At 44.3% G+C, this 25830-nt stretch overlaps 1 protein-coding gene across 8 annotated transcripts in view; it reads left to right on the top strand.

The window, feature by feature from the left end:
• The window catches only part of LOC144495956 (sal-like protein 3), a 76942-nt gene that overhangs the window by 866 nt on the left and 50246 nt on the right, over positions 1-25830 (top strand). The window contains exon 1 of one of the 8 annotated variants that reach the window (XM_078216850.1): positions 6037-6278. The exons of 6 other annotated variants lie outside the window; for them this stretch is intronic. The gene's annotated coding sequence lies outside the window, so the exon portion shown is untranslated. Of the gene's footprint in view, positions 1-6036; positions 6279-7023; positions 7143-25830 lie in introns of those variants that run through there. One more of the 8 variants, XM_078216851.1, reaches the window with a different exon arrangement.

The following is a 25830-nucleotide window of genomic DNA, read 5'->3' as shown; positions in this document are numbered from 1 at the left end:
AAAATAGTTGAGATGCTGATTATATTTTCTTTTTGGAGAGATGTGTGTGTGTGTGTTTGAAGGCGTGGGTTCCACCCAGTTGCCTTCCCTGCCTGCCTCTCTCTTGCCCCCACACAAGTGAGAGTTGTGACCGGGGCTGCAAGAAGCTGGACTCGGGGAAGTGCGGGGGCGGGGGGCTGGAAATCAACCCCCTACACACAACGCATCCAAGCACACATAGCCAGCCCCAACAAACAGCCTCCCTCCCCCCCCCCCCCCCCCCACACACACACATACACACCCTACCCCCCTCCCCACACCTCTCTCCTTTCCCCCAGCTGCCTGTCTCTGAGAAACCTTCCAGTTCGAGTGTTTTAGATAACACACACCACTGGTTGGTAAATCCTTTTCTTTCTCCCAAGATTATTTAGTGGCAGAATACCGGATCTTGTAACTTGGGACTGTTTGATAGTCAAGAGAATGAGGGAGAGTGTGTGTTAAAATAGAAAGAGTGTGTCTGATCAGCAAAGGGGCATCCTAGTTCGACTTTGGCAGAAGTTTACAGAGAAGGTTGGTGGACGGGTAGAGGAGGGGTGTGTGTGGTGTAAGTGTGGGTGGGTGGTGGTGGTGGGGAGGGGGGAGTTTAGTTTTCTTTAAAAAAAAAAGAAATTTGTTTAATTTGAGAGGTTCAATTTTGGGTTAAGGAAGGCCAGTGGCGGGTGGGGAAGGAGTTGGGTTGAAGGGTCAGTGTGGGGCTGCTGGTGTGTGTGTCTGTTGTTGAGTCTAAAATAAATACAAGCCAAGACGCCGAGCTCCTAGCTGGACCTGCCAGCCATCTTTAATTTCTCACTTCATTCCTGCACCCCTAGCTCCAAAATTTCTTCCAAGATAAAAGCATCGAATTTGAAATCTGCCCAGTGCAATAAACTAAATACATACACACACATACATATATATAAATATAATATATTTGACAGGGACAGAGGAGGTGGGGAGGAAGTCTAAGACCCTTAAATCCAGTCAGCATCACATTTCACTGCCTGCCACAACCACCTCCCCCCCTAAAAAATCGAATATTTGCAAGTTATTTTTTAATTCTAAAATAATCAAAAGAGCAGTGTTCATTTTTTTTAGCTGAGTATTTGTAAGTCGAAAGGGACTGTTGTTTGCATGACTGCTTTGCTTATTCGACTTGCTGCACCATTTGCTTCTCTGCAAGCCGAGATGTCCTGTTTCTTTTTAAAACGTGACAGGGAGCGATGGTTTCCCCCTCCCCGCCCCAGTTTATATAAAAAAAGGGTAGAGAGTTAAACTGTCGAAGCGGCTTTGCATGTCCAGTGAAGGGGTGGGAGAAAAACCCGCATTGTGGTCAAGAGTTCATCTCCCCCGCACTCTGACCATCGTGTGGGTAGTGGTAATAATATATATATATATATAGTATATACATACATAGATATAGTTATCAAGATTACACATACGGTATCTGCAGCCTTTCCCCTCTGAGGCTGGATAATAATCCAGACAGAAAGTGAGGTGGAGAGCCAAAAGAAAAGGCAATTCTAATCCGTGTCAAAGTGGGTTGCTTCTCAGCAACTTGTGTGTGTGTGTGTGCCCATTTGATCCTCTAAAACATTCTCTGGCTCAGAAATCCTCACTAAAGAAACCTTCATTCCAATGCCGTGTCGCACACAATAAACATTTTCTATTCTGTTAAAACTTCACGTGACTTTACAGATTTTTCTGCACATTAGTAAAGCAGCCTTCTATATATTTTTTTAGGGTGAGGGTGGTAATATATTTTATTTGGCGGCCCCGCTCTCATCTTGTCAAGATTTCTCCCAGGCCAGATTTCAACGTGGCAAAAATACATTTTTTTTAAAAATGTGTATTTTTGTTGGGGGGGGGGGGCGGGGTGGCGGTAGGGATGGGAGGGAGGGGGGCAAGTAAAAGAAAAGCTTGCATATGGTAAGGTAGATTAAGTGCAAAGTATCTTTTTGTCATGGAAATGTTTTTTTGTTGACTCCATCACATAGGATTTCTCACACTTGGTTTGTTTTGTATCGTCCTCAACGACTACATGGTCGGTTGAATGGATTTTTTTCTGCAGGGGGAAAAAAGGAGGACAGGCTTACAATCAAAAGGACTACACTGCGTCCCAGTGTGGAATTTTTGGCGTTTATTATTGTGATCTATTGAATGGCTATAAAACTGGCTCTCACAAGCCACCGTTGCAACCATGTAACGATTTGAGGAGCTTCTAAAGATTTACTACTTAAACAGGAGAGAGGCCTTCAGAAACAATCCATATTTTTCTTGTATTGCTGCATTCTTGTGCAAAATAGAAAGATTTCGTAATGGTAGTTAAATATTTACCCACAAACTTCCGTGCGCCGGTGACATCAGTAAAAACATGGTCCACCAGAATTGTTTGAGTTGTGGAATCCTGACTTGTTGTCATTGCTACAGCACTGGTAAAGGGTAACTGCACCGTCTACATTTATCCACCCCCCCCCCCCCCCCCCACGAGTTTTTTTAAAGCAGACGTTGTAATTGGTTGCTGGGGGAAGTTTTAGGTTAGTTTTTCACACATTCAGATTGGGGTTGTGGTGTAACGCGGTGGCTTAATCAGATTTTAACCCATCTTCAATTTGGAAGTCAACAGAGCAACTGATTGTGGAGTTCAGAGGTAGAGAGAGGTATGGATGGCAGTTCCACCCCCCCCCCCTACTTCCCTGAATAGTGTTATCAGTCAGATTTCCATTTTGTCATTTTGACTGGGTTTTATTTTACCCCCCTCTCCCCCCCCCCCGTCTGTGGTAATTCAATAATGGGTCATTAAATTATTATTTTTCCATGGTTTGGACTCTTAAATACTTTGGAATGAATGCTGTGATAATTCTTATTGTGACACAATTTACAGCAGTTTGAGACAAAAAAAATAATGGGGATCGTGAAGTTCACAATGGGATTTCCTCTGCTTAGTCCATACTGAGACCTGTTTTCGACTAGAGATATGTATCCTTGCAGAATGAAAGATGAGCAATTTAAATGCACTGACTTATAAATTCTGCAGGCTTTAATGTGCCAAATGTGTTTGCTTTCGAACTCTTGTTTGTTGACAAGCTCTTAGTTTAAAGATTGATAACACAGTGGGAAACTGAAAGACTTGGATAGAAACAGGAGTTCCATGTAAATAAGAATTTCTCATGCCACTGAGACACACTAACATTTTCCATCCAGATACATTGCACGGCTAAGCTTGTTCAATGATTTATGCTTCAAAAACTATCTTTAATAAAGACAAACACTCCTCTCAGGGTGCAGTTTTGTGTTAATATTTGCAGAATTGAATGATAATACTGTAGAAAAATAGCTCTGTGGGAAGTATTATGACCTGTCATTTGTAATGATAGTAATCTATTTAGTACAATAGCTGATAGGCTTGGTAAAAGGCATCAATGGACAGTACTGTATTTCTGCTTCTGTCACTTGGTGCTCTGGTAAATTAAAACCGTTTGCTGATAGCAAGTTGAGTTTCCAGGAGCTTTAACTGAATCTGTACACACAGCTAGAAATGCCTTGTGCATTTCTTTTTTCTGCTGTGTTAACGACTGGTTAATTGAAAATACAACAGGAATTTTAAGTTGTCGTTACAGAAGACGGTCGCGAAAGATAATTTAATTTTAAATTGTGACAGATGGCGGGATGGTTAGTGTCGCAATTTGTTTGAGGAAAGGGATGACCCTTAATTCATTTTATGCATGCACTGTGGTAGATTTGTACAAGAGTGCCGTGTTGCCCATGTAAAGCAATGATGTTTATAGATCGCTCATTTTGTTAGTGTCGGAAGAAAATAGCAGAGAAAACCATTTTCTTTTTAACAATAAGATTACCTTTGTAAATTGTACCTTTAGATATAGAAAAACTTCGGTTCCACTGTTACAACATCAGTCACTTTGGGTAGTGAGGGTGGCATGACAATGAATATTAACTGTTAAGTTTTTAGCCTTCTGAAAATAAATCATAATCTTTAGCACTAGATGCTATCAGCTCTGTCAGAATTGTTGCATTTGTTTCTGAACACTGTATTCTGTAAATGCATGGCTGTGTAGCATTATCCTGTAAGGCGGTGTCATTTTCCTACAACTAAGAATAAGACGTTGGAATGCTGCACTGATCATTTGATTGCCCTCCTTCCTCAATCACAAATTTCAAATGAAATATTTCACAAAATAATTTTATCCTCTGATGAAAATATTGCAGCCGTGACTTTTTAGCACTGTCCGTAGAATGTACAGGGAAGAAAGTGTGGAATATACAGGCCAAGGAAATTAAATGTTGTAGCTGTGATATTTTCTGTCTGAGGTAAGGGCCATCTTGTGAAGTTATTTTATTAACCAGGATTTATTTAACACCATTCCAAATATTGTTTTAGATCAACCGTCGGTGTTGGTGAAACTCAGTTTTTGAGAGAACCCAACTTGATGGAAAAAGCTTGTGTAAATAATGTCTGTTGTTGTCTCAAGCTACTCATCACAAAATGGTCTTGATGCAGATAGCTTAAAAGGAGGCTTATATTTCCCAGCTGTTGAGATGGCCTACACATAACACAAAGTAGCTGCATAGTAATGGTTTTATTTCAGAACTTTTGCATCAAAAAGTTCCAGTCTCTTTGAAAAAATTTAAAACTTTTCTTACTGTCATGGCTATTCCTTTTTTTTGTACTGCCACTTTCAGATAGATGGAGCGGATTTAAGCAGTTCCAACGGTATGAGATTGGCATATGTAACCATTTATCGTCCAACTTAGTGTCTCATTCTTTCTGATGCTGTTAGGAGTAATTTATTTTTATTAGTATCATTTTCTTTGCTGTTACCTTCACATTTTTGCTGAGTATTACCTCTGTTCAGACATTGAGCAGACTGGCTTGTTTTGGTCACAGTATAAGTTTTGATGATATGGTATTATTGAACTCCTTCTGAGCTGAACGTTTTATGTAGATGGCAACAGAGTCAAAATCTTAGCCATTTTTAAATATATATATATAAATTATGGCATTTATTGTGGGAAAGGGTGTTTAGATTTGTGTCAATTTAAATCTTCAATATTAAAGATCAGTTTGACTATCGCTGACAGCAGAGAAGGGTGCACACAGTTCCAGGATTGGGAGGGGAACGATTTTGTCTGATTGTAGTTGGAATTTGTTGCTGGTTTTATTCATGGCGTTTATATATTAAAAAAAACTGGGGTTGTTTTGACCTTTTGTGCTTCCTTTCTTTATTAGCGCCGCATTGTTGTCCAGTGTCACACATTAGTTTCCTTTGTGTGGCCTCACTGAAAAGGTGGGATTGCATGGCGTGCCAACAAGCATCTGATGGGTTATCCCTGAGGGTGGGTAGTTAGAAGCGCTTTGACAGAGCTTGCTGATTTAACCTTTGCCTGCTTTGCCCTGCCAGAGGTGGCCACTAGATGTCAAACTCATAATACAATTAGTACATCTGTGCCGTTGACCTTGGCGGCGCAGCTTACCACTGTTCTGTTAAGTGTTAACACTGAATTTGAGTGTTAAACAGAGATCCCAGTGAGTTTCTTACATGCCACAGCTTATCACATGCCCATCTAGATGAAGAGAAGTGTTTACAGACCTTTAAGTAGGGAAAAATTTCGCGAGGCTAGTTTCTTTTAACCCCCCAAGTGCTGAACGCTGTTTTGTTGTAAACTGGAGCAGAACGATTGGCAATCAGCATTGATCAGAGAGGGGAAAAAATGTGGCTCAAAACTTTCATTTCTGCTTTGTGTTTGGGGTGCATGTTCTTCAAGTGGATCTGTTGAGTTCAGGGAATCTTTAACTCTATATGTTACCTGTCGGGGTCCGTACTAGAAGAATGGAGGGATTCAAAAGTTGATTTATTTCATTTATTTTATCTATTCACTTCCCTGCTGTTAGAATCTTATGACACAAAACTGTATCACCTGGAAGTGACGTCAGGGATGAAGGGTGTCTCATAAGTCAATGTGTGCTGGCAAAATGTTGAGTCTTCTTGACATGACAGTAAAGAGGGGGGAGAGTTATGGCTGGGTGTGAAAGCTGTGTAAAAAAAACAGGGGCCACGGGATGTGATTGAGGGGACTGAGAAAGTTGAATATGTAGCTGTCTCTCTGGTGTGTCAGTTCCCTGTCCACCACGTCACTGAGGTGGGACCTTCAAAAACAACACGGTCGCTATCATACCGTCGATTTGCATTGAATTTGCTGCCTTTGAGAGGAGAGCAGTGCAGAAACCATCTCAAAGCAGCCAGGTACCGACCCAATTTTCCATTTTGTACCACATTTTATGATATTATGCTGTTGCATTTAATGATTCCTCTTCGGTGTCATTTGCTGTGTGCAGTGGAGGAACCTTGGGTGCTTGTTGATGATTGGAAGGCATTTCTTTTTGAAGTGGGGTGGGTGTGTATGTGTGGGGGGGGGGGGGGGGAGGGGGGGGAAGAGGTAACGATCCAGGGTATATATGGTCGCAAGCTGAGGGGTGTCTTCTTTTGTGGTGGTCAGATTCGTCTCAGCTTCTCCAGCCAGCTAGCAAGAACTCTATTGTTGCAGAGGCAAATACCATTTGTTAGCACAGTACTTGGCGATCCCACTGTCAGCAGAGGAAAGTTTTTTTTGTGTGTGACGGCTCCAGCCCTTCAATGTTTCCTATAAAGTTCTGCGCTCTGTTAATGGGCTGGCTCACAGTGGCACAGTGAAAAAGTATTTCCTTAATTTAATCTCCAGTTTCTTAATCAAACCATTTGCTGGGGGGGAGGGCTTTAAGACCACCCACTAGGTGTGTCGATAATGCTTGTTAGCAGTTCATAGCCAACGCACTCTGTGTTGTATATACAATAGCCCCCTGTCTCACATCCACAAATTCTAGAAAAGAGCAACAAGTTATTTTAAACTTCCACGAAATTCGTTGGGAATGAACTCCAAGAAAATCCCAGAATGGTACATCTTGCAGAATTGTACAGAGCAGTGCACCATACCAGGAATGTAGTAGCCCTCTGCAAATCTGCGTTGTGTACACAAAGGGCTAATTGTCTCGTCCCGGCAGTGCGAGTAGCTGTAACACTCGGGAAAATGCGACTGTTCCAATTGAATCCTATTGCAAGGCTGTACCACAGGTGGTTCTATGTTACAGATCCCGAATCTTGGGTCACTGAGTGGATCATAATGAATGTAGCAGGTCGGTGATAGGGAGGGGAGGAGAGGGGAGGGGGTTGGGGGGGGGGGAGGAGGTTAGCATAACGAGAGTGCCCTCCTCTGTACACCGCTTTGCTGGCAGCCTTCTGAGCTGCAGAGACCCAAGAATGTGGCATTCAATCTGGATTCTTCCCCCCCCCCCTCCCCACCTCACCCCCGCGCTGTTAAAAACTCTGTGGGATATCCCTATTTATCACCTCCTGTCTAGCAGCGGGAGTTCTGTCTGCAGTGATTCATCCCCCTCTCTTTTTTTCCACACTGCATTCACACCACCGTGAAGAGTTAAAACAAAAACACAATTAATTTATTCAACAGACGGGAGAGGTGCTTCATCACAAATTTTTCAAACTGTACTACAAGAAAACATGCATTTCACTTTCAAGTTACACAGACATTAGTTTCCCTCTTACTTAATTAAAGGCCGGGCAGTTATTCACAGCTGGCTCCAGTCTTGGGGGGAAAAAGAGTTCTGTAGTTTTATATATTTAAAAAATCTTGAATTATGTCATTTTTAAAACAAAAAACATCTCATAGTTTCTTAATAACAAACCTATCTTCTTTGGTGCTTCCGGGTAGTAATTACTTGAAGTTCCCTCTGAGTATTATTTCATTTGCCGGGCATACATTCTGGGGCATTTTCTTTTAACAGTATTTCATTTGAGCAGGTTTGTATTTAAACGGATTGAAAGAAAATTGCAAGCGAGCTTCTGAAATAAGCATACTCTCTTTTCAGTTTGGTCCCCTAACACAATCTTCAGCACTGGAATAGCTGTTTCGGTGGGTAACGTGCACTGGGTACAATCCACTCTCCCTCTTGCCCACACTAGTTCATCATTACACGTAAACAGGGTTCATCCGAACCCGAAACAGGAACGGCAGCATGGGCTAGGAGTTGCAAGCGAGAGAATGAGATTGCGCGCCGGAATGCCAGAAGTCTTGGCATTTTACTTACTTAATGACTGTTTGTAAATAAGACAGGGACAAACTAATTTTTTTTATTTTGCCGCCAAGAGATGTTGGCAGAAGCCATCAGAGATTGGAGGACGAGAGATGCACAACAGTGTAGGCAGTGTGAGCAAAACCGGAAAAATATGTTTAAAAGAACGCCACTAAAATAATTTAAACCGTATTGTGTGTCATTCTGCACAATTTGTTTTGGGGGATTTCTGTTGACTTGAACCTTTAAGTGCAAAGACCACGAGTTTGTGATTTATTGACCCTTATTTTGACTCTTCTTTCAGATTGATAGGTTAGTAAATATAATTGCTATTTGTGTGTATTTAGTGATATATGTCATGTAAGCGAGCTTCAAACGTGTGTACAAATTGTACGCGTAGAAAAGTTTGTCATATTAGATTGCAGTTGCCACAAAAGTGATGCGTTAGATGTCGGTTAATAGTAGCCTTGACTATTGGTGTTACATAATGGCTGTTTATTTCACCTTTGAAAATCTGGGGGCAATTGTAACATTGGCAAAAGAGAATGTGTTAATTGCTGGTTATTCGGCGTGAAAATATATGAATTTTAGATGCTTAAAAAATAATATATTTTTTCAGGGGGAGCGGGGAAATACCCCTATATTTTTTGATAGCATTTAGAATGATGAATAATAAATGCTAGGCAGGAAACTAATAGCTATAAATTAACTTTGGGAGGTTGTAAGGAGCTAAATCACAGAGATAAGTTGGAATGGTTAATGGATGTATGCAGAGGGTGAATTGCAGCCTCCGTGATATTTTCCAAACATTCAGTTATGAAATCGAGAGAGATCGAAAATATGACTTTATAGTTTGTGATTTAACTATAGTGTGGAACGCCCTGCACTTCTGTGAGGTCAAGTTTGCACTCACTGTATCCTCGGCTGTTCTCTCGACGAAACAATAACTACAAGTGACACTGATTAAATATTGCAAAAAAAAGGCATAATTGATTCCTGCAGCAAAATGCAATAGCTATGATTTATTAGAAGGCTTTATAAATTTTCGGTGCTCCCGATCAGTCTAAAGCATTTGACCCATTCCCCATAAGTTGCTTTCCATGGAGTGGGGAGGGGGGGGGGGTATTTTCTGGAACGCGTGCTGTCAGCTGTTTGTTTTAATATCTAACATTTTAAAATATATATATAACCGTGCTCAGGTACTCCCCCCCCCGCCCCCCCTGTGCAGAGGGCAACAGCCAGAACTGCTTAGCTGCACAGAGGGGAATCTAACGTGTGGGAGGGAGCTTCACAAAAGACACTGTCAGCGCGGAGGTTAAGTACCTCAAAAGTGCCGTCACAATATTGTATGAGTTGAGGTCGATAAGGGCCTCTATCAGACCAGGAAATTCGGGCGTTTCCAGCTCAATTTGAAACAAATTCAGTCCTCCCAACAGATTTTGCCAAGCCCACAAATTTCCCGACACTGTATTTGATCAGATATTCATCAGCCATGAGAAACATGTCCTTGGCGACCTGTACCGTTCAAGAATCACTCATGCCCTCCGAGAGTGCTAGAGATTCCTTTATTGCTGCCACCTTTTAACTCACTGTCTATTATCTTACTGTGGCACTCATAATGAGATACGTAATTTTCCTATCACTTTCCTGCAAGTGCATTTCAGATGCTCCATCTAACTGTACATTTCAGATCTGCTGCATTTCAGAAGGACTTCAGGTTTAATACTTGCTTCTTCATCATTTGTCGGTTGCCAGCGGTGTTGGACCTCCACCCAGCCATAACCCAAATTAGAATTGCCCGTGCTTAAATTAGCTTCCTCCCCTTTTGTGAGGATGCACGGTTTACAGGTTTCCTTTATGTGGAAAGATTGACAAGAGGGCATTGAGCATTTGTGCGGAAATAAAGTAGTTTAACATCTTGAAAAGAAAATGCAATACTGCCAAAATTAATTGCCTTCTGAGGCATAAATACAATGCAATGTGCAGGAATTTGTACTGACGAACTGAAGTCAGAACACAGAACCTCCTAAGATCAGCCATACAGGATGTTGCAGTCAGAGCAAGTGAAAGATTAAAGCCGTGTTTAAAAACATCTCTCTCTCTCATATAAATGTTGAGAAAAGTAATATCCTAGAAATAATCTCTAATCCTGTTTTAAAGGACATTTTTTTTAAAAAGTGGCCAGACAATTTTTTTATATCAGTACTTATTGCCCTTGCATTTAAGTGGGTTATAATATAGTTCCTTTTGTTTTGCATCTGCAAGATATTTTTCAATGTTCTACAAAATGAGCAGGTTATTTTTTAAAATAATAATAATATAGCACATTTGCACTGCTGATTGCGTTCTACATGGATCTATTGATCAAAGCTGAATTCAATCCTGGTACTTTACTTGCATGGCACCATTGCAGGAGGTGCTCCAGACTGTATCACAGTCATGTCAATGTATACTCTTGTGTTGTACAAGGGGGCAGAAGCCAGCGAGGGATTTGAATCAGGCTGTTTACATGCTCTCGATTTGAATCACGCTAATTCAGTGCTGTTATAAAATCAGCACTGTGGCATAGATGTAGTTTTTTAAAAAATCTTCTGCAGTGCCATAAGAGCAGGAAAAAAAGAGAGAAAACGTACAGAACTTCTAGTACAACATTTGCACTGCGCCCTTCAATGCAAAGCAATTATAAATTCAGTACAAAAGGCAAACCAGTACTTAGCATGTAGACAGAGATACAGTTGGGAACTCCAGTTCATGCAGGTATTAGTAATAAACATTCAGGTTCCAGAGGACTGATTTAAAAAAAAAAAAATCTCTCTTTATTTGCAAAGCTGCTTGCCTTCGCAAAGACCAGTGTTTTGAGAATTCTTACAATTTTGCTGTTGTGATACCAGACAGTAATACTGAGGTCACAGATTTTTAAACAAATCTGTTTGTCCTGAGGGTATAACTTCCCGTCAGTCATAACACTGTGCAAATTATTTTGATCCGCAGGCTGAGATTTTTTTTTAAAGGGATGTTTTGCAGGAAGGGTTACTAACATGCCATTAGCCCTTCACTCAGTGGGAGCGTGCCAGGTACTGCATATGCCAAACTGTTCATGCATCAGCAGCACTGTAATGGATACTTGAAATTGCATCTCATTGAAATACAAAAGTCATTTTACAGAATATAAAATGTATTTATCTATTAGTGATATGTGACAAGACCTTTTAAATGGTCCTTTCCCTCTCTGAGTTTTTAATGACATGACTCCCTGCTCCATCATAGTTGAGCATGTTGGTGAATGTTTGGTACTGTGATGAGAGAACTCTTTGAATTGGTTATGTTCCTGATGCACCGCAGTTGTGCCACATATATCATTTCAAGTGCTCAATTTTGCTTGATTTGCATTCATTGGCGCAGTTCCTCCCCCCGTAGTAAGGAAGGTAGCGGAGCTGCTTACATTCATTCATTTGGTTCAGCCTGTAAATAATGGTGATCCCAGTCATTTTACATCCTTAAGATAAAAATCAGCAGACTTTGTGAAATGGGCCTTATTCGCAGCTGCGACTTAAATGCTTTCCAAAAAGGTGGATTATGAATAGCACAGCTATGGTCTTTATGGCTGTGTCTGCTTTAGAAATATTTCCATTAATATAAATATTTGGAGTAACAATTTTTAAATAGTAATGTCCAATAGGTTTTGTAATTTTAAAAAATGTAGATATTTTTGGTTTGGCAGGGTTTATTTCAGTTGAATTCCATTTTCTTTTCTTTTAATTCATTCAATGGTTTCTTTCAATATTTTTAGCCATGTATTAAGATTATTAAATTCATTATTCCCATTATTCAACTTTTGACCTGACACGCCCCATCGTATTCACCCTCAGCTTTTATGGAGACTCAGCCATAGGTCTCCCCTAATGCTCCTGATCTGACAAGTTGGAGAGTGGCACGGTAGTACAGTAGCTAGCACTGCTGCTTCATAATGCCACGGCTCTGGGTTTGATTCCAGCCTAGGGTGACTGTATCTGTGTAGAATTTACACGTTCTCCCCATATTTGCGTGGGTTTCCTCCGAGTGCTCTGGCTTCCTCCAATTGTCTAAAGTTGCAGCTTAGGTGGATTGGCCATGCTAAATTGCCCCTCAGTGTCTCAAGATGTGTAGGTGAAGTGGATTAGCCATGGTAAGTTCCTATAGTGTCCAGCTGCTTTTCCAACAGGAAGTTATGCACAGGCCAATGTCTGTTTTGCAACTCAACAACTTAATCCAAAACTAAGCTTCAATCCCTCCATCTCATCTATCAGCAGGAACGCTTACTTCCATCTCTGGCTCACCCTGCTGCTGAAGCTCCCATCCACATCTTTGTCACCTGCAGTCTCAGTTTTTCCAGTGGCTTGGCAAGCTTTACCCTACACAAAACCATAACTTAACTGCACCAATCCTTTAAATACTGTGGCTACATGAGCAGGACAGAGGCTGGGCATTCCCCACCATTCACATCCACTGTGTGGAGTTACGATTGACCGGAATCTGAACTGGACCAGCCATTAAATACTGTGGCTACAACAACAGGTCAGAGGCTGGGAATCCTGTGGCAAATAACTCTCGACACCCCAACGCCTGTCCACCATCTGCAAGATATAAGTCAGGAGTGTGAAGGAATACTCTCCACTTGCCTGGATGGGTGCAGCTCAACACCATCCAGGACAAGGCAGCGCGCTTGATTTCCACCTCATCCACCAACGTAAACATTCACTCCTTCCACTGCCAGTGCAGTTTGGTAACAGTGTGTACCATCTACAAGATGCACTGCAACAACTTACCAAGGTGTCTTTAACAGCACCTTCCAAACCCACAACTACCTCGAAGAACAAGGGCAGCAGACGCATGGGAACACTAGCACCTGTAAGTTCCCCTCCACCATCCTGACTTAGAACTATATTGCCATTCTGTCACTGTGGCTAGGTCAGCATCCTGGAACTCACACCCCATCAGGAACACGATTAGTGTTCCTACACCACATGGACAAAAGTGGCTCAAGAAGATGGCTCACCATCACCTTCTCAGAGGAAATTAGGGATGGGCAACAAATGCTGGCCTTGCCAGTGATGCCCACATCCCACTAAAGAATAATTTTAAAACATCCAACTCATTCAGAACCGTGTCATCCCCACTGTATTCCACACAAACTTTCATTTGCTTACTGTATAAACTACTCAATCGCTGACAGCTCCCCATCACCGAATGCCTCAATTTTAACACCCTTGTCATCATCAACCCATCACTGCTGTAACTGGATCGAGTTCCATACCTCGCTCAACACAGGTCCAATATGTACTCTCCCTCCCTTACTTCTATACTCATTAGGAGTGTCTTTGGCCAACTTGCTGTCTCACAGAGGAAGATCCCAAGCCAGTTCATCTCTGTCCACTTTTAAGATCTTGTTTAAACCCTGTTTCATCAAGAGCAGCTTTGGCCACTTCCCTGAGTCCCTTTAGGGGTTCCTGCTCGGAAGGGATTCTCAACTTGACACACTTTGTTATTTTAATGGTGCAACGCGAATACAAGTGTCATTTCTGCACATGCTGATCACCTCAGTAAACCCTTCTACGGCCAAGGAGGCAGAATCTAGATTTTTCCCCAGCAGCTGCCTATATCTAACCCTGTACCTTTGGGCGGCACGGTGACACAGTGGTTAGCACTGCTGCCTCACAGCGCCAGGGACCAGGGTTCAATTCCAGCCTTGGGTCACTGTTTGTGTGGAGTTTGCATGTTCAACCTTGTCTGCATGCGTTTCCTCCAGGTGCTCCGGTTTCCTCCCACAGTCCAAAGATGTACAGGTAAGGTACATTGGCCTCGATAAATTCATAGAACAGAATAGAATAGAATCCCACAGTGCAGAAGGAGGCCATTCAGCCGATCAAGTCTGCACTGACCACAATCCCACCCAGGCCCTATTCTCATAACCTCTCATATTTACCCTGCTAATCCCCCGACACTAGGGTCAATTTAGCATGGACAATCAACCTAGCCCATACATCTTTGGAGTGTGGGAGGAAACCGAAGCAGCCAGAGGAAACCCACGCAGACATGGGGAGAACATGCAGACCCCACGCAGACAGTGACCTGAGGCCGGAATTGAACCGAGGTTCCTGGCACTGTGAATCAGTGCTAATCACTGAGCCGCACTCGCATTGTATGTACCTGTAAAGACTTGATTACCTGTTAAGACTCGCATTCCAACCATTATCTTGTAATTGAGTTTGTGTCTATATATGTCCTATTTGTGAACCTAACTCCCACTCACCTGATGAAGGAGCGGCGCTCCGAAAGCTTGTGCTACCAAATACACCTGTTGGACTTTAACCTGGTGTTGTCAGACTACTTACTGTGTCTACCCCATCCAATGCCGGCAACTCCACATCATGATTCTGGTGGGAATAGAGCTCACAACCTTCGAATGTCTCACCTGACAATGATTTGAAGGACAACACGCTACCCAGTGTGCCACAGGGCGACAAATTGCCCCTTAGTGTCAGGAGGGGTTAGCAGGGTAAATACGTGAAGTTACAAGGATAGGAACTGGGTGGGCTTGTTGTCGGTGCAGACTCAATGGGCCAAATGGCCTCTTTTCTGCACTGTAGGGATTCTATGCATTCTATAACAGAGTTGATCATAATTTTGAGTGGGTTTGAGTCAATGCCAATTTTCACTCCACCCAAGGTAAAATATTTTACCTTTCAGATGGTGATCCATCTAATGTTTCAGTTGATGAGAATCATCATTAGTTGTCAGGTATCCCCCAAAACTCCAACCCGATTACCAGTTCGGGGCCAAAGCAAACCGTAGGTTAAACTACGGGGCTAGCAGAATGTAATTAAACTCATCACTTAATGTTTCTCTCATACACCTTTCAATTTTGAATAACCCCCAAAACATCCTTAATTAAATCCCAGCCAAACTTTGTGAGTGAGTTCTGACAAAGAGTTCTGACAATATCATAAATGTTCTGTTCACTTCTCAAATACTGGCTGACCTACAGTGTGCTTGCAGTTTTTCTGCTTTTATTTAGTGAATGAATCACTACCCATGGTTTATTTGGCAGAGGGTGGGGGCATGGGTCAGGGGTCTTTAGTTTCTGCTTGTTTTCTGTTGCAGGGTTAAAGGTTGCTTGTGAATTGTTAGGGACACTGGATGGCTTAGTGGTAATATGCTTTCCCCTGCACTACCAGATTACGCTCCGCTCTCCCTGCATTGTATGAATTGGATCCAAGCTTTTCCAAGTGAATGATTCAAGACAACCAAAGTTAATAATAGAGGACTCCCTGATAAATATCACATGATAGTTTGTATCATGGGGTGGCACAGTGGTTAGCATTGCTGCCTCACAGTGCCAGGGACCCGAGTTCAATTCCAGCCTCGGGTCACTGTCTGTGTGGAGTTTGCTCATTCTCTCCGTGTCGGTGTGGGTTTCCTCCCACAGTCCAAAGATGTGTGGGTTAGGTGCATTGGCCATTCTAAATTGCCCCTTAGTGTCCCGGAATGCGTAGTTTAAAGTGATTAACAGGTTAAATATATGGGGATAGGGGCTGAGTGGGATTGTGGTCAGTGCAGTCTCGATGGGCCAAATGGCCTCCTTCTGCACTGTAGGGAATCTGTGATTCTATGATTAGTCATGGTAAATGTGTGGGGTCATGGGGATATTGTGGGGGAAAGGCCCAGGGTAAAATACTCTGTCAGAGAATCGATGCAGGCTCAATGGGCTGAATGGCTTCCTTCTGCACTGTAGGGATTCTGTGACCCGAAGATCTAGTAAGGCTATAGGAAAAGATGTATTTATATGTATCAGGTGTGAAGGAACTTTCGGGAAGAGCGACACAGTCTCATTGTTGGTACAGTAAAAATGGAGTCCTATTTTGATTGTAATGCATGGTCTAGCTGATATAGGTTTCTTGCAAAACACCCTAGTATCAGTTAATCTTAAATAAGTCCAAATCCACCCCCATGTCATCCATTATATTGTTGCCTCACTTATAATGATAAAATTACTGAATGAATATTTAATTGTTTTTAACCTTAATCACCAGTTTTACAAGCTATTGTACATTGTAGAATTATAAATCTTTTACTCAAAATCTGGACCATTGTTCAAAGTGACATCTGTAAATCGGAAGAGAGCGCATGAGCCCAGAATATTTCAGAAGTTGGCACGGTGGCACAGTGGCTCGCACTGTGCCAGGCACCCAGGTTCAATTCCCGGCTTGGGTCACTGTCTGTGTGGAGTGCGCATGTTCTCCCCATGTCTGCGTGCGTATCCTTCGGGTACGTGGGTTTCCTCCCACACTCCAAAGATGTGCGGGTTAGGTGGATTGGCCATGATAAATTGCCCCTTAGTGTCAGGGAGATTAGCAGGGCCAATACATAGCGTTATGGGGTTAGGACCCGGGTGGGGATTGTTTGCAGTGCGGTCTCAATGGGCCAAGTGGTCTCTTTCTGCGCGATGATGTTGAAATATTGCAAGCAGCGGCTGGTGAAGCCAATAAACAGGGAGATATTCAAGGACACTGGAATTTTCTATCTTCAAGATAACGGTCTCTGCCGCAGGTGTAGTTGTGCTCCACCCCATCAAAGACCTGGCACTTGCAAAGGAAATGGAAAAAAAGAACTGGCCTCCCATGCCCTCAACACAGTAGGCACCAGAGAATAATAGTTGCTGGAGCAGCAATCAGGGCAATCTGAGCCGGGGTCACTGGAACACACCGGCATTCTGCTGTCTTCAGATCAGCCCAGATATAAATGGAGTCAATTTCCATGCTTACTTCAATTGCAAACTGCCCTGTGCATCCACCTCCCCCAAATCACCCTCCCTTCCAGCACGTGGCCAAGATGCATCCATACTTGTATGGCCATCCACCCATTTTACTTGAATTCCTTGGTCCCAGGGATTCTTATGGGGCCGGGATCACCTTACATTATTCCAACACAGCACAATTCCTGATTTGCTCCCACTCATGACTGTTGTTATTGTTCAACACCATGACCTAACACATGTCCTCACAAAACCATGAAATCATGGGAAAGTGGACAGGAGAGGCTTTTGGATGCTGGAAGTTGAGGGCCTCAACCACAGTAGTTTGGGCAATCATGTCAAAATAGTCTCCATCTCTAGGACTCTGCTGGAAATGTTTGGCTAATCATAGTGGCTAGCTCTTTCAAAAGGGCTGGTACAACCTGGATGAGACAAATGGCCTCCAGCACTACATCGTTCTATGATTGTGGGAGCTAGCTGTGGACATTCTCTGTGGCAGCCGGCAGCGCCCGAAACCTTCCTGAGTGACAGTGCACATACTATAAATATGCAAACAATGATAGATGGGTAAAGACCCTCAGTTCCATCCAGTCTGTCCCATACTTTGTGTATCGCAGGATATACACTGTCCAACCCTATCCAAAGCTGTGTGATCTCCTGAGAACCGGAACAATCCAGAGGAAAAAAAATCCAGGAAATTCTCCTCAGTTGGCAATCAAAATTCATCCAGGAGGTCAATCTGGCGCTGAATCCTTCCTCATGAGGTGATGTCTAGCCAACTGGAAATAGGTCCTGCCAAGAACGGCCTCCTGATATCTAACCCTGTTCTGACCTTATGCTACTTAAAATTGTCACTCTGGCTCCCCAGCACAACTAATCTTTTCCATTGGAACAAAGAGTCAACTGAAATATTAACTATTCCTATCATTGCATTATATATTCTCAATCAGATCATCTTTGCTTCTCCAAAATGCAGGGTCCCAACCACAGTTTAGGCTGTGGGAATTTGTCACATGGTGCCTCTCTGCACCCAATCCAGAGCCTTGATATCACCCACCCTGTAGGAAGACCAAAACTGGACAAGGTATTCCAAGTGAGGCCCGACCAAGAGTCGGGTACAAGGATCGACAGTTGTTGAGATACTTTGCATTGTGCTGGAGGGAGCCTCAAAATGAGTCTAATAGGACAGGCAGACTCCACAAGGGATGCATCCCTATGTTCTTCGATTGAAGAAGGATGTTTACTGGACTTCTAGAGAGCAGCCTCAGGGGCGGCTCAGCATTTCAGTGGTTAGCACTGCTGCCTCACAGCACCAGGGACCCGGGTTCGATTCCCAGCTTGGATCACTGTATGTGTGGAGTTTGCACATTCTCCCTGTGTCTGCGTGGCTTTTCTCTGGGTGTTCCAGTTTCCTCCCACAGTCCGAAAGATATGTCGGTTCGGTACATTGGCCATGCTAAATTCTCTCTTAATGCACCCGAACAGGCGACTAGGGGATTTTCACAGTAACTTCATTGCAATGTTAATATAAGCATACTTATGACAAATAAATAAATTTTAAAACTTCACACCCCTCTACTGTCACCTCACTCGTGCCTCCTCAGTCATGATCTGTGATTGACCAGACTCTCCTTCACAGGGCTAATATCTCCCTGATCCACCAGCTCTGACACCTCCCAGAGTGAAGAGCAGAGTCCCATAGTGTTTTCCAGGTCACGTTCTGTTCACCATGGACAGCAAAGATTTAGATATAGGGCCAGAGAGGTGGGTATCCGAGTGTGCAGACAGTGCTAAAATAAGAGACATATTAATTAACTCCATGAGCAATGGAAGCTGGGGAGGCATTATCGCCAGACCATTAATCCAGAAACTCAGCTAATGTTCTGGGGACTGACGTTCGAAACCCGCCACGGCAGATGGTGGAATTTGAATTCAATAAAAAAACCCGGAATTAAGAATCTATTGATGATCATGAAACCATTGTCGATTGTTGGAAAAACCCATCTGGTTCACTAATGCCCTTTAGGGAAGGAAATCTGCCATCTTTACCTGGTCTGATCTACATCTGAATCCAAAGCCACAGCAATGCGATTGACTCTCAGCTACCCAATGAAATGGCCCAGCAAGCCACTCAATTCAAGGGCAACTAGGGAAGAAATGCTGGTCAGCCAGCAACGCCCACGTCCCATGAATTAATTTAAACAAAGCTGTTAAGAAGATATCGAAAAAATAATTGGAATGGACAAAAATGTGACAAATGGAATTCAACGTTAGTAAACCTGGAGTGGTATGTTTTAGTTTTAAAAAGTGGTTATTCTTTGGGGGAAGCCAAATAGAAAATGTGGAAGAGTAGTGGCATGGAGGGAAATATTGGTGTTCAATTCACAGGGTGCTAAAAGCAGCATCTGTCATAGATAGGGACATTAAACACAACTCATTATGTGCTTAAGATAGGCAACCTGAAGAGAGTCCTTCAGCCAATTGGATCTAATCCTTCTGCATTATCAATCCTAATTCAGTTTAAAGTTTATTTGTAATGTGTCACAAGTCGGCTTACATTAACACTGCAATGAAGTTACCGTGAACATCCCCTAGTCGTCACGTTCCGGCGTCCATTTGGGTACACTGAGGGAGAATTTAGCACCTCACCAGCTCGCCTTTCAGATTGTGGGAGGAAACCGGAGACCCCCGAGGAAACCCATGCAGACATGGGGAGAACGTGCAGACACCACACAATCACCCAAGGCCGGAATTGAACCCGGGTCCCTGGCGCTGTGAGGCAGGAGTGCAAACCACTGTGCCACCATGCCGCACTAATGTCCTCCTGTTCCAGTTTTAATATCATTAGGAGCAGGCAGGCAGGATTTCGGTTTCAGAGCTCATTTAAAGGAGACTACCTCTGAGAAAGTCGTACAGTTAAAATACAATGCTTGAATGTCAATTATACCCTCCGATTCTGGTTTGGGTCTAAGTGCTGTGATAGAGGCAGGAACAGGGAGTGGTTCCTGTTGCGGCGGCCTCATTAAAGATCCACACAGGGGTTTCACACTTCATTCACTGGCGGGGCAGCCCTGGATGGTGCGTAATGTGCTGTCCTATCTGGGCGCCATATTGAAAAGGTGCCCAACATCACTGACCCACTATTAAAGAAAGAAGGTGAACTTCCTGACAACAAAGATGGATCTCTAGGAACATTCTGAGGCTGGAAGACGGCCCCCCCAACAGGACACTGCCAAGGTGTTCCAGGGTTGCGGGCAACCTCCATCTTGAACTCTGGAGGAAGCCCTTGGCTGTTCAGATGAATCCCGACATCCGCACGCCACATTATTTCAAATGTGTTTCACGCCGGCATGTTCTTCTGCCAGCATCGTGGAAAATCTAGCGTGGGGAGGATTAAGCCTTCATCTGCATCCCTTTAATGGGATGCTAATGAGGTTCACACCAGTCTCTGGTGAGTTTTCCCATGGCGGGTACCAGGGGAAGCACCTGCTGGAAATACACATCAGCATGAATCCGATTTCTGGGTCTTCCACCATGTTCTCCCCCATGCCCACAATCAAGCCCACCAGCGGGGCCTTGGGCAAATTCTGCCCCTAATCTTCTGACCCAAAGGCAAGAGTGATAGATCATAGAATCCCTACAGTGCAGAAGGAGGCCATTCAGTTCATCGAGTCTGCTTCGACCACAATCCCACCCAGGCCCTATTCCCCTAACCCCACTTATTTACCCTGCTATTCCATATATTTACCCTGCTATTCCCCTGACACTAGAGTTAATTTAGCATGGCCAATCAACCTAGCCCGCACACCTTTGGACTGTGGGAGGAAACCGGAGCACCCGGAGGAAACCCATACAGACACGGGGAGAATGTGCAAACTCCACACGGACAGTGACCCAAGGCCATCATTGAACCCAGGACCCTGGCACTGTGAGGCAGCAGTGCTAACCACTGTGCCACCGTGCCGCTGATAGCTTGAGTCAAGTTGTTATGAAAGCACAAAATGCTGGAAATACTCAGCAAATCCGACAGCATCTGGGGAGAGAGAAACAGAGTTAAGAGGCTGAACTTTCCCATCCTGCCCATCACGGGAATCATAGCGGGTGGAGCAGGACATGCAAAGATCCGTTGACCTCAAAGGCAGGATTTTCTGGTCTTGGGGTGAGTGGAGCTGGAAAGTTCCGCCCAAGATCTCTGAAGCTCCATCAAGCTATTACATCTGCAGTATTTTGCTTTGATTGAGTTATGTTGAAACTATGGGGGGGGATATTTCCGTTCCGCCCACCACAGGAATCGTAGTGGGCCGGGCGGGGTGGTGGGGGGAGGGGGCGGACCATGCAAAGTTCCGTTGACCTCGGGCAGGATTTTCAGGTTTTGGGGCCCACCCTCTATCTATTTTGCATCTTAGCTGCTTAACTGAGCTTCTTTGAATCTGTGCTTTTATAATACTCTGCAGTCAAAAAAGCCCTCCTTCACCATGCTAAATTAATTTGTCTTTTCCTGTCCTAAGCTTGATAGCTCCCTAGAGCATTCTCAACTTGTTGTCGAGCATAATGGCACAGTGGTTAGCACTACTCCCTCACAGCGCCAGGGACCCGGGTTCGACTCCAGTCTTCGGAGCCTCTGTGGCATTTGCACGTTCCCCCCGTGTCTGCGTGGGTTTCCTCCGGGTGTTCTGGTTTCCTCCCACAGTCCAAAGATGTGTGGATTAGGTGGATTGGCCATGCTAAATTGCCCCTTAGTGTCCCAAGATGTGTAGGTTAGGTTGACTGACCATGCTAAAATTTCCCCTTAGTGTCAGGGGGATTATTTGTGTAAATACATGGAGTTATGGGGATAGGGCTTGGTGGGATTGTTGTCGGTGCAGGCTCAATGAGCTGAATGGCCTCCTTCTGTACTGGAGGGATTCTATGATTCGATGAAAATGTAATCTTGTCCTCTTGAGCTTCCCCTCTGCTGCAGACATTGATGACTTCAGTGTTCATCGTCTGCGGTATTTCCACTGGTTCTGAGCTGTTTTGCTCTTCTGACTGACCTTGAATAACTTACCCAACCGACCCAAATTGGACCCAGTATTTCAGCTCGACTCGAAAAACCTTTTCTCAACTTCAAAGACATGAGTGTGCGACCCAGGCTGAGACTACACTACCACACTGCCGGAAGTGCTGCTTCTCGGATCAGGCATTAGCCCGAGGCCCCTATTTGTTTCTCACATGGGTGCAAAATATCCCATGGCTCTATTCAGAAGAAGAGCTCTGCCAATGTACTGGTCAATATTTATCCCTCAACCAATGTTACTGCACAGATTATTCAGTATGTATCTCACTGCTGATTGCCAGAGCTGGCTGTGTGCAAATTGGGGATCTCATTGAAACTCACTAAGAGGCCTGAATAGAATGGACATGGGGAAGATGTTTCCATTAGTAGCAGAGACTAGGACCCGAGGGCAGAGCCTCAGAGTAAAAGGACAACCTTTAAAACAGAGACGAGGAGGAATTTCTTCAGCCAGAGGATGGCGAATCTGTGGAATTCATTGCCACAGAAGGTGGTGGAAGCCAGGTCATTGAGTTTATTTAAGACAGGGATAGATAGGTTCTTGATCAATAAGGGGATCAAGGATTACGGGGAGAAGGCAGAAGAATGAGGATGAGAATCATATCAGCCATGATTGAATGGCGGAGCAGACTCGATGGGCCGAATGGCCTCATTTTGCTCCTATACCTTATGGGTATTACATTTTGCTATATTTCAATAATGATTACACTACAAATTTCCTCATTGGCTGGGCGTTCTGAAGTCATGAGAACAATGCAAGGCGCGGTATTCTCCGGCCTCCCAGCCGCATGTTTCCCGCCGGCGGGAGGTGGCACGTTCTTTGCTAGTGGCGAGATTCTCCAGTCCCGCTGCTGTCAATGGGAACTCCTATTGACGTCACCCCACACTGATGGGAAACCTGCGGGCAGGGGTGCACTGCCAGCAGGACCGGAGAATCCCGCCGGCCAGAGAATTCTGGCCAGAGAATTTCGGCCAAGATCTTTCCTTTCTTCTCCCTTTCATCTGGCTCTCCGAGAATATAACTGTCTCACTAAACTATTCTGCTCACTATCTGATATCTCCCCCTTTCAGAATACCCAGCACCAAATCGCTCAGTTCCTCATTGCTTGGCAGCATGAGTGAACCAATTTTGACAGTCCTTGAGAATTCTTTTACCACGTCCAATTGCGGCACTTACTCTTGTCATTCTGACAGCAGCACTGAAATCATTGATGCTATTGCAGCTGATTTGGAAAGTTTCCTACCCCATTCTTCTCCCATTGTCTAACCTGGTGTTGCATCTTGGTTCTGCCATGCCTGACACTCTCCCGCTAAACATACCTTCACTGAGAAGATATATCAACCTGCGTCTTCCTGCACCTTAGCAGTTATTATTCCTCGCCAATTTCGACGCATCTTTCTTCCCAACTCATCTGGGTTCGCACTGCTGCCTCACAGAGCCAGGGACCCGGGTTCAATTCCGGCCTTGAGTGACTGTCTGTGTGAAGTTTGCACCTTCTCCCCCATGTCTGTGTGGTTTTCCTCCGGGTGCTCCTGTTTCCTCCCACACTCCAAAGATGTGCAGATTAGGTGGATTGGCCATGCTAAATTGTCCCTTAGTGTCCAAAGATGTGTAGGTTAGATGGATCAGCCATGGGAAATGTGTGGAGTTACAGAGATAGGGCGGGGGAGAGAACCTGGGTAAGGTACTCTGTCAGAGAGTCCATGCAGACTCGATGGGCTGAATGGCCTCTTCTACACTGTAGGGATTCTATGAAGTTGACAGAATTGCTTGTTCTACTGAAGCAAATGCTGACCCTTTTATAGAGTCACATCTTCTGCTCTCACTGATGGCTCTTGGGAGTCGGAAGGATGTGCGATTAGGTGGGATGGCGGTGAACCGGAACCCTGCGGTCTTCCCGACTCTGCCAGCATTAAATTCCTGGCAGGAAGACCCTGGTGAATCCTCCTGCCCGCTACCTATTTAGGCCCTCAAGCTATCAATTAATGACCACTTAAGGGCCTGATGTTGCCGCCACTAGTATTAACCCAGTTGCAGGTGGGCTTATGACCATGTGGTGTGCACAGAAGCTGTAACCCTGCGGCCAGTTAATCACCTCAGGAGCAGTCTTTCAATCAAAGGCACTCTTTGGACCATGGGAGGTCAAAGACACTCTTTGGATCGTGAGAGGAAACCGGAGCACCCGGAGGAAAGCCACACAGACATGGGGAGACCGTGCAAACTCCACACAGTCATCCAAGGGGCTCGACATCGGGAAGGGGGTGTCTGCTGAGACAGCCATCGCCCTGCCATTGCTGTTGACCCCCCTGCACCCCTCTCCCTATTACTCTGGCCCCCAACCCGATGAAAACACCCCTGCCCCTCCCCCACATTGCTTAGCTGTGGCCTGTCCCTGTCCTTATGACAGCAACCAAGACCTCTCAGCTGTTCAGCACAAGAGCTGCTGGCCTCTGATTGGTCGGCAGCTCTCTGTGGGCCTGACTCATACCCCTGGGGTCTTGATTCCGGGCGAATGCCCTGCCAATTGCCTCACCACTGCCTGATTGGCTTGTGGTATGGCCGGCCTTCCTGAAAAGAGACATCGTAGGTTTCACAACAGACGCCAGGCAATATCGCCAATGCCACAACAATTGATCGACCTCAATAAAATCATTTCCGGCACAGAAGGAGACCATTCGGCCCATCAGGCCCCTGCTAGCTCTCCGTGAAGCAATCCAGCCAGTGCTACTCCTTCGCTTGATCCCTGACATTCATCCTATTTCCTTTTGAAATCATTGATTGTTTCTGTTTCATCGCCATCATGCGCACTTTCTTTAGTTCACGCTTTTCTTCAAACTCTATTGTTCTTGAATGCTTTGAAGATTGTTCCTACATTGATTGATCTCTTCAACCATTGTGAGCGAGTTTTAACCACCTCTTGTCAATCGGTTTTCCTGCTCTCCGAACTCCAGTAAGATCTCTGATCCCTCCTATTAAGATGTCTTCAAAGTTAATCCTCTTCTATCTCATCGCTTAAATCTTTCTAACACTCACATCATTTTCCTTCCATTTAGCAATGTGCTGATAATTACTTTGTCCTATCAAGAGATGTTCACAGTTTTGATCCACGGCCCTTGGGACTCTTCAAAGGAATAGGAATGTGCTGTTAATTCTCACACCATGCATCAACTTAAAAGTGATGACCGAATTCAGGAGTGACTGTGTAGATTTCTTCATATGGTTTATCCACTGCTGATGTTTTTGCTAAGTACTGCACATCTGGAACTCTCCACGATCACTTCAGTCTGTCGTTGCTTTGAGCGACTCCCAAATCTTTGACAGGATCCGGCACCACACAGTTCCAAAAAGTTATCCTATGTCCTGCTTCCAAAGCTGTATTCCTGACTATCCAGTTTCCTCTCAAGTTATAACAGCTAAATACTGCGGATGCTGGAATCTGAAACAAAATCAGAAAGTGCTGGAAAATCTCAGCAGGTCTGACAGCATCTGTAGAGAGAATAGAGCCGATGTTTAGAGTCAGGATGACCCTTCGTCAGAGCAGTTGTCTGTTCTGATAAAGGGTCATCTAGACTCGAAACGTTGGCTCTATTCTCTCCCCACAGATGCTGTCAGACCTGCTGAGATTTTCCAGCGTTTTCTGTTTTTGTTTCCTCTCAAGTTATTCTTTCTGTGCTGCAGATTATGGTTCATCCCAGAATTTAACTCCCAGGATCTGTGCTCCAATCCATTTATCTCTCTTCTGTATAATGGCCTCCTCCACATATTCTCCAACCAACCATGACTTTTGTTGAGAATTCTACCCAACAGTCATTAGTAACCTTCAGATT

Source organism: Mustelus asterias, chromosome 7 (assembly GCF_964213995.1).
Source record: "Mustelus asterias chromosome 7, sMusAst1.hap1.1, whole genome shotgun sequence".
Classification (NCBI taxonomy): Eukaryota; Metazoa; Chordata; class Chondrichthyes; order Carcharhiniformes; family Triakidae; genus Mustelus; species Mustelus asterias.
This window is presented reverse-complemented; position numbering and strand designations above follow the sequence as displayed.